The following is an 11,508-nucleotide window of genomic DNA, read 5'->3' on the forward strand; positions in this document are numbered from 1 at the left end:
GGAGACTGCCCTCACCCAGGCTGGGTGCCAAGTGTCTGAGGTCAATGAGACACTATGCATGCCAGGTGATGGAGGTTATAGTCCAGCCAACTGTCACAGCCACCCTGTGAGGCAGGTACTGTGGACACCTGCCCGCCCAGCCTCACACAGTGGACAAGAGTTGGCATCCAGCCTCTGGAAAGGTGGCTCCGGGGAGCTTCACCTGCAGGCGTCCCTGGACACTGGGCCATCCTCTGCCTCCAGGCAGCAGAGGCCACCAGGCGCTCCCTCAAGGACCCCAAGGGTCACTAGCAAGGGTCTCACAGCCTCAGACAGATATTCCCGCTCACTCCGTTCCCAAGGTTACCAGGCTGGGACACAGGACATAAGAGGCTGAGAGGGGCCATGCTGAAGTTGGCAGCCCCCTAAACAGGCAAGCGCTTCAAAGGGAGAGTGCAGAGGGACAGGGTGGGCATGGCGAGGGAATGAAGGCAGCAGGGCCAGGCTGGGGGGTCCAGGGACATCAATCCTTCCTCTGCAATCCTAGAAAGAGCATTTTTGTCCCCAACCTCAGAGTATACACAGAAGCAATAACAACATTAACAATAGTGACCGTTTACTCTGAGCCAGGCACTTGCAAAACATCTTTTCCACACTAGACCTTATTTAACAATACGGTCATCCAAATAAGTATTTATTATTTCTCCTCTACTTCCAGTTCTCTAACCTGGACTAAAGGAGGGAAATAGCTTGCCACCAAGTCACAGGGTTAGAAGGAGCAGAAACAGGACTTTAACCCACATAGCTGACCCAGTTGCCCATCACCTCCAGGGTCATCCTAGGGGTCCATCCCCTGCTGCCAGCCCTACTTCGACTCTTCCTTTATGAGGACGATTTCTGCATAGAGTAACAGAACCCGTACCCTACACTGCATGCACCCAGGTGTGACCCCCAAACCTGTGTAATCAGAAACAACCCACAGGGTTTGAGGCTTGGTGTGGCCAAGACAGGGAATTCACCACAGTCCCAAAGAGGGGATCACAGAAAAAGGACAACCTGATCAAAGCCCACTCCCTGCTGCCTCAGTTTCTCAACCTATGAAACGGGCCTAATGCCACTTTCTTCACAGAACAGGACAGACTCCAGAGGTGCTGAAACAAATTCTGGATCCCAGAAATAACAACACCATTAGTAACAATAATAATACAATGGAAATGATATGGTATCTGGAATTTGCTTTAAAATACCTTGGCAAAAAAGAAAAAAATACATGTGCACGGTAGGTAATGGCCAAAATAAAGATCAGATCAGCAGAAAATTCTTGCAGAAGCTGGTGATGGTTACACAGGGGTGGTTGTGCTATTCTCTCAACTCTCGGTGAGTGCTTTATAATTTCCTTAACAAAAAGTTAAAAAGGCCGAGTGCATGCCTCATGCTTGTAATCCCAGCACTTTCGGGGGCCTAGGTGGGCAGATCACCTGAGGTCAGGAGTTCGAGACCAGCCTGGCCAACATGGTGAAACCCCTTCTCTACTAAAAATACAACAATTAGCCGTGTGTGGTGGCAGGCGCCTGTAATCCCAGCTACTCGGGAGACTGAGGTACGAGAATCGCTGGAGCCTGGGAGGCGGAGGTTGCAGTGAGCCGATATGGCGCCACTACACTCCAGTCTAGGTGACACAGTGACAGCCTGTCTCAAAAAAATAAAAAATATAAGTTAAAATAACAATAAATAAATCTGCCAAGCCGAGTCTAGATGGCAAAAAAAAAGAAAAAAGAATACAAAACAATAATAAGCAAAGACGGCCAGGTGCAGTTGCTCATGCATATAATCCCAGGACTTTGGGAGGCCAAAGTCGGAGGACTGTTGAGCCCAGAAGTTGGAGACCAGCCTGGGCAATATAGCAAGACTTTGTCTCTATAAAATAAAATAAAATATTTAAAAATAATAGGCCAGGTATGGTGGCTCACGTTTGTAATCTCAGCACTTTGGGAAGCTGGGGCGGGTGGATTGCTTGAGTCCAAGAGTTCAAGACTAGCCTGGCCAACATGGCCAAACACCAGCTCTACAAAAAATACAAAATTAGCTGGGTGTTGTGGCCCACATCTGTAGCCATAGCTACTCGGGAGGCTGAGACATAAGAATCACTTGAACCCAGGAGGCAGAGGCTGCAGTGAGCCGAGATCACACCACTGCACTCCAGCCTGGGCACAGAGAGAGACTCTTGTCTCAAAAAAAAAAATAATAATAATTAATAAAAATAAAAAATAATAAGAATCAAAGTGAAGCTTCACTGAGCATTCCCGAGAGTCACGTCCTATCCTAAAAAGCTTCCCAAGTTTTCACTCATTGAAGCTTCACAACACCCAAAGCAGGGGAAGCTCTGTTACAGAAGAGGAAATTGTGGCCCAGTGGGTATTTGGGCATTGTCTTCCTTTTTTTTTTTTTTTTTTTTCTCTTGAGACGGAGTCTTGCTCTGTCACCCTGGCTGGAATGCCATGGTGCGATCTCAGCTCACCACAACCTCCACCTCCCAGTTTCAAGCCATTCTCATGCCTCAGCCTCCTGAGTAGCTGGGATTACAAGCGTGCGCCACCATGCCTGGCTAATTTTTTTGTATTTTTAGTAGAGACAGGGCTTCACCACGCTGGCCAGGCTGGTCTCGAACTCCTGACCTCAGGTCATCCACCTGCCTCGGCCTCCCAAAGTGCTGGGATTACAGGCATGAGCCACCAATGCCGGCCCTGTGCCTTCCATTTAAAATGCCAACACTGATTGCCTAGGGTTTGGGGGAAAGGCCATAGCGACTTGGGTATCTAATCCTATGGGAGACTCTGCTACTTAATAATAATTATTCCAATCACAGCCACTCACATTTTTTTGGGCGCTTGCTATAACCCAGGCACTGTGCTGAACACTAAGCATGCCTGAGGTGGGTTTCCTCTCATGCCCATTCTTCCAGTTGAGGAAACTGAGGCACGGTACAGGGAAGCCCTGTGTGCCTCATGCCGGAGCAGCCTGCTGCGTGCCCTCTGCTGCCATGCAGTTTAGAATGCCAACATTGTTCCTCGTGTGCCTTTCAGGAAGACAATGGGGACCTTTCAGAGCAGAGGAGTCAGCATGAGTCCCGTGGGAGAACAGTAATCATAGTGAAAACAACAGCAGCATCATTTGCTAGTTCCTGAAAGCGACTGCCTGCCCATCTTGGCAGAACATTGCTTCGTTCGGCCTCACAGCAGACCCTACAAGGGAGGCATCATGGGCCCATTTTATAGACAAGGAAACTGACGCCATGCAAAGGAATCGTTTGCCCAGGGCCACACTGCAGAGAAGCCAGCATTCCATCCGACACCTGCCAATTAAGGGGGTCACAGTCCCCAGGAGAAATAAACTGCCTAAGAATGACAGGTGATACCGACACTGACTGACAAGGCTACCCTGGCACTTTATGGGTGTTTGGGGATCCTCACAAGAGCCTTACCAAGTAGGTACTGAGATGAACCCACTTAATAGAGGGGAAAACCAAGGCCCCAAGCAAGCCCCCTGTCCACAGCCATTCAGCCAGCAAGTAGCAGAACTGGGATTAGAACCAACAGGCAGGGCCCACAGCCCATACTCCTGACCTCCACACCAGGTGGCAAGCACGTGACGCAGGCCATAAGCAAGAGGAAGAGGCAAGGAGGTCATCAGACGCAAGGAGGTCACCCGAGGCAAAGACACGTGCGGCCTGGAGACGCTGCCTGGGTGACAGGTGGGATCACATTGAACAGGAGAGAAAGAGAACAACTTTCTTCAAGGTGCAGCATGAGGGGCCAGGCACAGTGGCTCATGCCTGTAATCCCAGCACACTGGGAGGCCAAGGCAGGAGGAGTGCTTGAACAGGAGTTCGAGACCAGCCTGGGCAACACAGTGAGACCTCATCTTTACAAAAAATATTAAAACTCCCCGGGCTTGGTGGCGTGCACCTGTAGTCTCAGCTACTGGGGAGGCTGAGATGCGAGGCTCACTTGAGCCCAGGAAGGATAATGCTGCAGTGAAAAGCGATGGTGCCACTGCACTCCAGCCTGGGTGACACAGCAAGATTCTGTCTCAAAAAAATAAAAAAGATGCAACATCGAAGGTGCTCCCTAAGAGCTACGGAAAGACAAATCACTGGCCGTTGATCTAGCAATCCCACTTCCAGGAGTCCATCCCACAGGCATACTCATTTCCCTGTAACATGTGTGGACTGTGCCTTCCCATGCTTCACACAGAAACGTTTGGAAACACGTCCACGTCCATTACAGTAAACGTGGATTCACCCACAGAGAGGAATACCATGCAGCCAAGAAAAAGATGGAGGAAGACCTACATTGGTAGGGTCTCCCAGGGAGACGAAGCAGGAAAAAAGCAATGGATAGACCAGACTATCATCTGTGTAAGATGAACAGTTTTTTGTTTGTTTGTTTTAGACAGAGTCTTGCTGTGTCGCCCAGGCTGGAGTGGAGTGCAGTGCCGCAATCTCGGCTCACCGTAACTTCTGCCTTCTGCATTCAAGCAATTCCCCTGCCTCAGGCTCCTGAGTAGCTGGGATTACAGCCGTGCACCACCACGCCCAGCTAATTTTTGTATTTTTAGGAGAGATGGGGTTTCACCATGTTGGCCAGGCTGGTCTTGAACTCCTGACCTTAGGTGATCTGCCCACTTCAGCCTCCCAAAGTGCTGGGATTACAGGCCTGAGCCACCATGCCTGGCCTGAATAGTTTTAAACACATACATCCGTATATAAAAGTACATGCACTGAACATCAGAATGGAGGTGCTGTCTCTGGGTAAGAGAGCTAGGCGACCAGGGATTCTGGGGAGGTTAGAGGGAGAGACATCATCTTTAGTGTTCTGAATTTGCCCCGTGTGTGTATCACTTAGAACAAAAAGAACAAAAGGCAGAGAGAGAAAAAGATGATGTCTCAGACCACCCAGACAGAATGAATGAAACCCCACAGCGGCTAATCCAATCGTTCTCTCTCCTCCTCCTGGACTGTGTCCCAATGTCTTAACTGATCCCCAGGGCCCTGTCACACAGTAGGCCCTCAGGAAGTTTAATTGGGAACAATTAAAGAAACAAAGGCCTTCTCTGCTTTTGCCAACACTCCTTCCCTCCTCCCCCCAATGAATACATACACTCATACACAAAACTAATTGTCACCAAACTAGAAATGCCTTAGAAAACTCTCCCTCTCCACTGGGCAAACTTGCATGTCACTGAGACACAAAAGCTTCAGTCAACTGGGACAAAACTCTACTGGTGGTACTCCAGGCGGAGGAGAATGCGAGGGACGGAACCAGGAGACACTCCCTGGGGACCCCTCAACCAAACGCTCCCCATGTGTCTCTGGTGTGGCATAAGGTGCATCCTACCAGGGAGCTAGCTCAGGCAAGACAGGGGACAAAAAACCAGAGGGATATGAAAGGGTGAGTAAGGAGGGGGCAGTTCATTCTCCTGGGGGAGCGGGCAGCAGTTGTCATCGTGGACACGGCGTGGGTGACTGCTCGTTTCTACTAAGTGAGGGTGCCTGGTTGGGGAAGAAAGCTCAAATATGACCAGGGCAAGATAACCATACTCCCCATCCCTCTCCCGCCCTGCAGGGCGGGAGAGGGGAAATGGCAGCCCCTCTGCCTTCCAAGCCCAGGCGGCCTGGAAAGGAATGCCATGTTTTCCTGTTTCCAATTAACTTCCCCTACCAGCAGCCTTCTGCATTCTTGAGACCTGGAGTCAAGGCAGCCTGGCGGGTGGGGGTTGAGAGCTGGCGGGGGAACTGGGCTTTTGGCTAGACCTGGGCTACAAGGTGGCCCACTGGAACCTCGGGAGCTCTACACACCCCCAGGAACTCCCCCTTCATTGGCCTCTGGGTGCTGATCTCCTGGCCCTTCCACAGCCTAGGGCACACCCCACCTCCTGAAGGAAGGTTAGGGAAGGGCCGGAGGCCTCTGGGAAGGAAGTCAGCAGGGAGACCCTCTAGGGCCTCACTCAGACTTCTCCCACCAGCCCCCCAAAAAGATCAGTTCCTACATTCAGCCAGCACTCAATCTTGAGAGATCTGGGTATCCCCCACAGCCCCTTTCCTCCTGCCCACCTCCCCCGAGAATTATTATCACTTATGCCTGTCATCTCACCCAGGGAAATGCCCGCACTTAAAGGAGGGGACAGTGGCTGCAGGGATCAGGGGTCCCTTAAAGCTCCTGGGATCAGACCCCATGAAGCACCATCTCCCCAGTTCTGTTGACAAATATGGACTCCCCACCACTAGTCTCTGCCATCTGGCTTGGAGTCCCAGCTTGGCCGTGGAACATGCTTCCCCTGGCCTCAGTTTCCCCATCTGTAAAATGGCAAGATCACCTGTATTACCTCCTACACCGGGTGAGCTGGGCCCAGCCCCTCTCCCTCAGCCCCCCAGCCCCTCTCCCTCAGCCCCCCAGCCCCTACAGCTAAACATGTACTCCGCATGGGTAAAGTGCTGAAGGGGCAGGGGCCTAGTCCCCAAAGCGCTCAGAGGGTGGGCGTCACTGAAGGGGAATTGTTTGTTTGCAGTTGGCCTTCCCAGACCACAGGGAATTCTTCGGGGACAAAGGTCTTCTGCTACTCATCTTTATATTTTTTATTTTATTTATTATTATTATTATTTTTTTGAGACAGGGTCTCACTCTTGCCCAGGCTTGAGAGCAGTGGCACAATCACGGCTCACCCCGGCTTCAAACTCCTAGGCTCAAGCAATCCTCCCACCTCAGCACCCCCAAGTAGCCAGGACCACAGGTGAGTGCCACCATGCCCAACTAATTTTTTCATTTTTTGTAGACACAGGGTCTCACCGTGTTGCCCAGGCTGGTCTTGAAATCCAGGGCTCAAGCAATCCTCCAGCCTCGGTCTCCCCAAGTGTTGGGGTTACAGGCGTGAGCCATGGCACCTGGCCTTAAATTTAAATGCCAGTCAGATTACCTGAGGTCAGGACCCCAAGACCAGCCCGGCCAACATGGTGAAATCCCGTCTTTACTAAATATACAAAATTTAGCCAGGTGTGGTGGTGGGTGCCTGTAATCCCAGCTACTCGGGACGCTGAGGCAGGACAATCACTTGAACCCGGGAGGCAGAGGTTGCAGTGAGCCGAGATCAGGCCATTGCACTCCAGCCTGGGCAACAGAGCGAGATTCTGTCTCAAAAAAAAAAAAATTAAATGCCACCAGTTGACATTCCTCCCCTGTGCCCACAGTGCATACCTGGCCTGCTGAATGATAAATATAAATGACACGTTTGGATAATACTTTTACCCACCTCCAAGTCACTTAAAGGAACTATAATTACCCCCACTTGCAGATGAGAAAACAGGACCAGCAGTTAAATGACCTGCGTAAGGTTACAGAGTGGATCAGGCCAAGAAGAACAGGCAAGAAAGTTCTCCGCTAGCTGCATCAAAGGGCCATGGTGTGGCAAAGCGACAGCGGGTCACAGGGCATAGGAACAACCAGACATCAACAGTCCCAAACAGTTCAGCTTCTCTCTTCTCTACTTCAGGGCTGAGTAGCAGCAAATGGGGCCAAGTCCCCCGCTCAGGTAGAGAAGGGAGAAGATGACAGTGGGGCCAGCTCCCAGGTACCCCGAGCCCATCACTGGCCAGGCCTGGGGCTCCCCCTCCCTGACTCCTCACACACCTCCAATTCTCAGTTCCTGCTGGCAATTCTCCATTCCAGCCACAAGTGAAATGATCCTGCCCTCAACCCAACTTCGAGGTGTATCTTACCCCTTCCCAAAACCAGCTCCCAGAAGAAAAAAAAAAATCTGGCCGCTTCTTCTAAGTATTATCTACATTTCCGAACCAGGTCCACTGAAGTCAGGGGGACAAAGTGCCAAAGGGTGGGACAGAAGAAGAGCTTAACAGTTTTGAGCTAAGCTGGAAAAACTCCAGGAGGTTACAAACTGGGGCTCTGTGTGACCCAGGGCTGTGTGACCCTGGGCAAGCTTCTTAACCTCTCTGAGCCTCCATGAACCTGTCTGGAAAATAGGAATAATGTCTGTCCCTTCTCTATTTCCTCCTTGGACTGTGGCCAGTGTGTAATGTACTTAGCAGCAGCGGAATAAGGCTCCCTAGTTAGATATTGTTATTAATATTTCCATCTTGAGAGGGGAGCTATGGGGGAAGGCAAGGGAGGTCAACATGTCCCAAAAGTCCTACCAGTGCATGGGAAGGGGGTGCTTCCTGAGTTGTCCTCCCGTTTTCTCATGACCCAGGGCAGGTCAGAGTTGACAAAGCCCCCCACACCCACCGCAGGTGCTAGGAGAGGTTAAAAGCACAGAGAGCTTATCATAGATCTCAGGCCTTGATGCCTTGGATGTTTCTCGTTTCCTTTTCAAGTGCCCTCCGTAAAGAGGTGTAAGAGAAAGGCACCCCTAGATCTGTATTATACTATGGGGTGGGTAGGTAGGTGTGTGGGGGGGTGGTGACAAAAGGGGACCATGGTGAGGATATGGGCCTGGGCACAGACTGCAGCCCACAAGGCTGGGGACACCAGAGAGCTAGGACCTGTCACCTGGGCCTCCCCGGGAGAGCTGACACCGCGGCCTCTGACCCCACCTCCCGGGAAGTTCAGCTGCTCAGAACCACAAAGCAAAACAAAGGGGCGCGGAGAGGAAGAAGCCGCAGTGCCTTCCAATCACCGCCGGCACCCGAGCCCGAGCCGAGCCCTCCCGCGGCTCCTTGCCCGGTCCTCCCGGCTGGCCGCGCACCAAGGCCCAAGCAGCCCCTGGTCCCTCGTCTCCCCGCGGCCGCCCGTGACAGGAGTCGGGGAAGCAGCCGAGGGGCAGCCGGGGATGGGAAAACCAGATGGCTCCATCCCTCCTCCCTCCTCCTCTATCCCTCCCTCCGGGTGCCCGCGGCCTGGCTGCCCTCCGCAGGGGCCCGGGGAGGCCGCGGGCCCAGCTCGTCCAGGCTCACCCCGGGGAAAGGGCTGCCTTTGTCTAAAGGTCACCACCCGAGCGCGGTGCCCCGGCCGGGCCTGGTGCCTCCCGTTCCCAGGCCAAGGAGGAGGAGATGGGGGGCCGCCCTGAACCTCGGGAAGTGACAGAAGGCGCTCACCCCTCCACCCCCGTAACGGCCCCCTCCGGGATGAGCCTCAGCTGGGGGTGGGGGAGGGGGTCACCTCCCTCCACTGCCGGGGGCTGGGGGTCAAGTCAACTCCTTTCATTGTTTAGGGGCGGTGCGGAGGGGGAGCCCCGGTGGCCTCCTTCCCCATTCATCCCTCCCCAGCTTTCCAGGGGCCCCCAGTGTCCGCGACACCCACGGGAGGGATGTGGGGAGGGGGCGCAGGGGCCGAGCGAGGCGGGGAGATGCAGGCTCTCCGCCTCCGGCAGGGAGATCACCGCCCGCTGCCCGGTGGCCCTCGCCTTCCCCGAAAGGCGGGGAGCGGGGCGAGGGGAGGGGGCCGGGCCGGGGAGGGGGCCTCCGCGCCCCTCCCCCCGTGGAACGTTAGGTCTCCTCTCTTCGCCGCTCCATTGTATCCCCGGCAGCCGGCGGGAGGGCCGGGGAGGCACCGGGCGCCGGGTCTGGGCAGGGAAGCCGGTTGGGGGGGGGGGTCCCCGTAGGATCGGGGCGGCGGCGGTGGTGGAAGAGACGCGGGGCTGGGGGTGCCGGTGGCGGTGGGCGCCGAGCAGGAAAAAAAAAAAAAAAAAAAAAAAAAGGAGGCAGCGGGCGCTGCGCCCCGGCTGGGGGGCTGAGTGTGTGAGTGTCGCGGGGGTGGGTTCGGCCCCGGCTCCGGCTCCCCCCACACACACCCTCGCCGCCAACCCCCACTCCCCCCTCGCTTTTGCGCCCTGTCACAGCCCCGACTCGCAGGTAGAGAGAGTTAAGAGATTTAAAGAGAAATTGCTACATTGTGAGAAACTCACCCTGATGTTTGAGCAGCCGTCGGCGCGGGGTCTCCGAGACGGCCCCGCACGGGCTGCAAAGGGAGGACCCAGAAGGGGCCGGCCGGCCGGGCCGGTCAGCGCACTGCCTGATCGCATGGCGGCCGCTCGGCAGCCGCTGCCGGGCCCCCGCCACCGCCCCGCGCCCAGGCCCGCGCGCCCCGGGCCCGCGCCCGTTCCGGGGAGCGCCCCTCGGGTATGCAAAAAAAAAAAAAAAAAATTTTTTTAATTAAATGCAAACGGAAAAAAAAAAAAAACCTCTCAGGTTTTGTGTTCCGCCCCCCCTCCTCTTCCTCCTCCTCCTCCTCCTCCTCTTCCCTCCGCCCTCGCCGGAGGAGGGGCTTCAGGAATCCCCGCCCCGCGTCCGGGCGGACCAGCCCCGGCCCCGCCAGGCCGAGCGGCGGGCCCCAGAGCCAATGGGAGGTTGCGGACGTCCGAGGACTGGGCCCTCCGCGCCGGCGCCGCCCCCGCCCCCAGCCCCAGTCCCGGGGGTTCAGGGGCGCGCCTGCTCGGGCTCGGGTGTAGTTTGTCGACTGCCTCGAGCCGCAATCCGGGTGCTGGGGCGCGGGGGAGCTGAAGGGATCCGCGCTCCCAGACCCCCGGTCCGGCTGGGGAGGGGGTGCCGTGCGTGCTGGGCGCGTCCCCCGAGGCGGAGGACGGTCGTCCGGCGGGAGGACGCGTCCAGGGGGAGCGCCGCAGGTTCGAAAAGATAGCGGGAGTCGAGGATGAAGGAAATGGAGGGGATGGAGGGGAGTTCCCCCGGAGGTGGGACCGCGCCGGAGCCCGGAGTCGGAGCCTGACAGGGTGGAAGGCGGCGGGGACTTCGGGGTGACAGGCCAGGACCCCGGGCGTGGCTCGATCACTCACCCTAGCTGGTCTCCGTCGAGCCACGGCGGCGCCGGGGAGGCGGGTCCGGCCTGCCTCGGAGCCTGTCCCCGGCCGCTCTGGCCGCGCTGATGGGATTCCCAGAAGCCCCAGGACGCCGCGGTGGTGTCGGGTCCGTTTCCGCCCCACCAGGCCGTAAACGCCCTGCTGGCGGGACACGGATTCACGCGTTGCCCTTAGCGAGCGCTTGGTGAGCGCCCACTGTGTGCGCTGCGCAGTGCTGGGGGCCCAGCGGGGACACAGAGCACCCGGACCTGCCCTCCCGAGGCTTGCAGCCCAGGGAGACTTATACTTTGTTATCTTAGTCCCTTCTGCCTCTCCAGTGTCCTAGAAAAGCTCGTGCACACAGTAGGTGAATGCGGGTTGAATAAATGAGTAATTGAGACAGATTGTGATATTGTTGTTGTTGTGTTATATTTTGTTTTGTTTTGAGACGGAGTTTCGCTCTTTCGCCCAGGCTGGAGTGCAGTGGCACGAACTAGGCTCACCGCAACCTCCGTCCCCTGGGTTGAAGCTATTCTTTTGCCTCAGCCTCCCGAGTAGCTGGGATTACAGGCGTGTGCCACCACGCCCGGCTAATGTTTGTATTTTTAGTAGAGACATGGTTTCACCATGTCGGCCAGGATGGTCTCGATCTGTTGACCTCGTGATCTGCCCACCTCGGCCTCCCAAAGTGCCCAGCCTCTGTGTTTTTAAGCCTTAACATGTGTTCTA

The 11,508-nt window shown here is 55.4% G+C and overlaps 1 protein-coding gene across 6 annotated transcripts in view; it reads right to left on the reverse strand.

Annotated features, from left to right (window-relative positions):
* Nucleotides 1-10,919, reverse strand: part of BICRA (BRD4 interacting chromatin remodeling complex associated protein) — a 99,938-nt gene extending 89,019 nt beyond the window's left edge. For 2 of the 6 annotated variants that reach the window (XM_055240158.2, XM_063615749.1), the window contains exon 1: nt 9,892-10,130. The gene's annotated coding sequence lies outside the window, so the exon portion shown is untranslated. Of the gene's footprint in view, nt 1-9,891; nt 10,132-10,776 lie in introns of those variants that run through there. The other 4 variants (XM_063615751.1, XM_055240159.1, XM_055240160.2 and 1 more) reach the window with 4 other exon arrangements.
* Nucleotides 10,920-11,508: the final 589 nt, after the last annotated feature.

This window comes from Symphalangus syndactylus, chromosome 13 (assembly GCF_028878055.3).
Source record: "Symphalangus syndactylus isolate Jambi chromosome 13, NHGRI_mSymSyn1-v2.1_pri, whole genome shotgun sequence".
NCBI classification, from domain to species: Eukaryota; Metazoa; Chordata; class Mammalia; order Primates; family Hylobatidae; genus Symphalangus; species Symphalangus syndactylus.